This window comes from Solanum tuberosum, unplaced genomic scaffold (genome assembly GCF_000226075.1).
Source record: "Solanum tuberosum cultivar DM 1-3 516 R44 unplaced genomic scaffold, SolTub_3.0 scf00660, whole genome shotgun sequence".
Taxonomy (NCBI): Eukaryota; Viridiplantae; Streptophyta; class Magnoliopsida; order Solanales; family Solanaceae; genus Solanum; species Solanum tuberosum.
The window spans coordinates 213,540-218,242 of NW_006239567.1; positions in this window are offsets into that span (position 1 = coordinate 213,540).

A 4,703-nucleotide genomic window follows, 5' to 3' on the forward strand; every position below is an offset into this window, starting at 1 on the left:
CAAATATGAATTTTGTGTTTGTTATATGTGAAAGTTGCTCATTTTTTAATTGCCATCATACGGTTTTTTCTTTTTTTGGAATTTCAAATACAATTTTGATTTTTAATTTTTAAAAAGACTACTGATTCCACAAATTTTTAACTGCCATCATACGTGTCACGCCCCGAGCCTACACCCTGGGCGAGACTGGCACTCGAAGACCATTGTTGGCCTCAAGAGAACCCTTGGCCTGGCTTACTTAACTCAGCGGAAGACTTAAACATAAGAAAATATAACTCTGCATAACTTGAGAAATAATAGTTTAGCCAAAATGGCAACTCAGTCTTTAAACAACATCTGAATGATAATGTAAGGACAACTGAATTACTAACTGTCTATGAAGCCTCTAAACAACTGAGATGGATATTGGGACAAACCCCACAACATCCTAATGAACTAAACTAGAAAGCGAATAAAAGAGTCCTCCGGAATGCAAGGAGGCTCACCACTGACTCTGACTCTCTGAGTGCTCAACTGGATCAACGAGGCGCTGGATGCTGATCCTGGTTAGCTGCGTCTGCATCATAAGACGATGCAGGACAATTTGTATCAGTACATTGAATGTACGAGTATGCGAGTTGGAATGCTAAACACAACTTAAGCTTGAAAAGGGTAAGAAGGAACACTTACCTTGGCTCTGTACGACTCATGGATAACTGAACTCAATATAAAGCAATAAGACACATGCAATATATATATAAAGCTTGTAAAACAAGTGTAAACAACTTAGTTCATTAAAGAATAAAGACAATAACAAACTACAACTTACTTATATATATATATATATAAATAATATAACTTTTGTGGGAGATTCTCTAACCGACAACCACCACTATGAGCCTAAGTGGTGATATAACGTTTTGCCCACGCTGCCAGAATTGTCCTATACTTTGCTTTCATATAGAATACTTAACTTAGTGGATCCACTATTCTATGCTAAAAGCATCTTAAGGAGTCATCTAAAAAGTATGATCCTAAACTACGCATGATGGCTACATGATTTATGAAGACTCGAGTTAATATGAACTCACATCCCCATATCGGTGCTCAATACTACTCCCAAAATATACTTACCTCATATATTTGTAAAAACAAAACTCTTTCTTTGAATTGAGGTAATTACTTAAAACTTAGCTTAAAAGCTCTCTTGAAATAGATATTCCCCTTCTTTGCTCAAATGTGAAACATTTATAAACTTCTTTGAGAATACTTAGTTCCCTAATAGCTTTTTGAGAAATGAACTCAACTCTTTACTCTTTGCTTAACTTGAAAACTTGAGTCTTAAAATGAATTTAAAACATTGTTAAAGACTCTTGAAAACTTTAAGAAACTTTGCTTTGACTGCTTCTTAACTACTAGACTTGACTCTTAACTTCTTTGACTTTGATCTTAACTTTCCTTGAATTGGATTATGGATTCAGGATTCAAGATTCATGATCTCATATTTATGGATGATTTCATGATGTTTAGATGTACCTTAGAGTGTTGGAATCAACTAGAAAACATAGGTACATCGCTTAGGAACAAGTACGAAAAGATGGGGGAGGACTAGGGTGCACTGGCGTCCTTGGCGCTCTGAGAGGCGTGGGGCGCTAGGCCCCAAACCTCAGAGAACATGCTAGGGCGCGCTGGCTGGCGCGGCGCCCACCCCTTTACCTAGAAAATTCCAACTTTTCTCCTTTGTTTTTCATCTCTAAACCCTTCAATCTTCCCTAGTTCCTTTCCCAAACACTTAGGGTCATTAGTACTCTCAACTTACAACAGATCTAACTCGAAAATCCACCCAGAAACATGAATCAAATCAACAAGAAACTTCAACAACACAACCAATCAAGAACTTAACGATATCCTTCAAGAACTTCACTTTTTAACATGTAAACAACTCAAAATCGCTGAATTGAAACAAGTTGGTGTGTGGGTGAACTAACCCATCACTAAAAGATCTCACATACCTTAATAGGGATCACCCCCGACGAATTCCACTCCAAACGCTTGACGTTCTTGGCGAAATCTTGGCTTTTCTCCCTTTCTTTCTTCTTTTCTCTTTTCTCCAAGCCCTAAGCGTATTCTAATTTTTCCAAAACTGAATTAAGTTCTGTTTTTACCCCAATAAACCCCTAAAAATAATTTAGGAAATTAATTAGAGAAAAGACTACTTTGCCCTTCCCTAAATCCGGATTGGGACTTTCCTCAATCCAACAGCCCAACTTTCGAAAAGCATATCTCACTCATACAATGTCTAAATCGTGCAATCTCAGCGGCGTTGGAAAGATCTCTCCAAGGGCTTTCCAACCATATCAAGAGATGCTCCTAACTCCTTCTGAGCTAGGCGTTGTGGCGGTTTGAAAATGGTCAAAACTCACTTTCTTAACTTAGACAATTTCCAGATTTCCTTATTCTTTCCAAAAATCAATATTTTCATATTTTAAACTCTTTATAGTTGTTTCTAGGTGCGAGATGTTACAATACAGTTTTTTTTTTGGAATTTCAAATACAATTTTGATTTTTTTTAAAAAAATATTGTTTTGTTTTTGTTTTTTAAATTTTCATTTATTATTTAATATCTACTAATTTTGTAGCGCTGACACGTGACCGTTTTTCTTCTCCTATTATATATAGATAGATATGTGCCCATGTGGACATCATAAACATTGCATCATTATAAATAGTAACTTGTCCACGTGGGTACATATATAACTTTAAAATACACTATTAAATAGTGCAGGAGGGCAATAGGTCCTCCTCAAAGTTTGGAATTGTTACAGCAATTTCGATCAAAGTTCGAATATATTTCGAACCTTTTTTTTCTTTTTGTCTTAGCTGAATTAGAACCTTGGTCCACAAAAATGAAATTAATTACGTAGTTTTTTTTTGTCTCAAAACCTTGGTCTCCATGGTTTACCCCAACTTCATTAACTACTGATAAATATATATATTGAAGAATAAGTTGTTGCATTGCGTTGGCTTCAAAGAATAGTTTCTGCGAAAATGTTTGTAAAAACTTTTATCAAAAACTGTAAAGCTACAACTTTCCGCTTAGAGTGACTATTCTCTTGCTTTATTTACATCACATGTGAATGCTTAGACTTTTGTTCAAAGAAGTAAGTGAATATGATCTCTATGATAGGATGCTTAATAATAGTACAGATTAAAAGCTTAATTCATGGTGACCAAGATCCACCGTCCGACTGATACTTCTGATCGTGTTTCTATATATTTACTTCTTTTGTAAGTTATGAGTTGTGGGGTACTACTAGTCTTCTCGCTACCTACTAGAAAAATCCCATCAAGATAGATTGAATTGACAACCTATAACTTCAACTAAAGGCACAAGGGCGTAGTGAGCACAGAACAGAGGAAATGCACATGGGTCTCCTTGAAGAACGGAGTCTAAGGTAAAGAAAGAAAGGTAGCGTGTGCACACTTTTACTGTGCTTGGATTGGCATGGCTGTCCCCCTTTGTTGGTTGAGGCTCGGCCTTTGACTCCGCTTGCCTCGACTCGAATCGGTTCTGCCCGATCCGATTCAATTTAATTAATTAATTAATTAAATGGATAATCTTTTTAAAGGATAAGAGGGAACAATAACTGGGGAGAGTTGACAAAATAGTCACTCTAAAAACTTAATGTCACATTAAGTCAGAAGTCTTGAAAAATTAGTGGTATAGTCACTATTAATGACATCATCCATGTGCCCTAGTTGGGACTTACAAAAGACTTTCCTAAGTTTTCATATCTCCACTTTGGTCCCCCCTCCAACAAATATGGAATAATATATTTATTTGCAATTGTTAAAATTTAGTATAACTTACATAAATTCCATAGTGTAAGATCTAAATATATCATATCCCTACTCTTTTCTAATTTACAAAAATCCCTTAAAGAATCATCCATTCGGATACATAAGATTTATCCGGATACATCACCCATGATACATTACAAACCTAGTCAGTTGCACTTAATATGGAACCTAAATGTAAAATTAATTCTAATCCCCAAAATCACGCTACAGATTGATAATCAATCTATTCAAACTGTAACAACTTCAAAGAATTGAAAATTCAAACTTTCATCTCCTTCATTTATCAAGGATCGTAACAGATCCAAAGTATTTGACCAAAGTGGTTGATACCAAATTTTCATCTCCTACATCTATCAGAAATCGTAACAGATCCAAATTATTCGTTCAAAGTGTCTGATACAAGATTTTCATCTTCTCCATCTGTCAGAATCGTAATAGATCTAAAGTGTTCGACCAAAGTGGCTGATACAAGATTTTCATCTCCTCCATCTATTAGAAATCGTAACAGATCCAAAATATTCGATCAAAGTGGCTGACACAAGATGAATATATCAATTTTGTTAAGACATTCAGGAATTTGAGTAGCGAGGTGAGTTATGAAGGATACAAAACTGATGGAATTGTTGTTGGACAAACGATTTTATTTGTGAATCTTTCAGTTCATCGAAGATTCTTTCAATTTTGATTCAAAATTGTTGAAAATTTTGAGATTCAAAATTCTTCTCTTAGTTCATTGAAGATACATTCATTTTTTATTCAAAATTATCAAAAATTTTAGAAGATGTATTATGAATATCTTCGCTAGTCTTGTTATTATCTTTGTTAGGGGTTTGAAGAAGTTCCAAGTACTGTAATCCTATTTG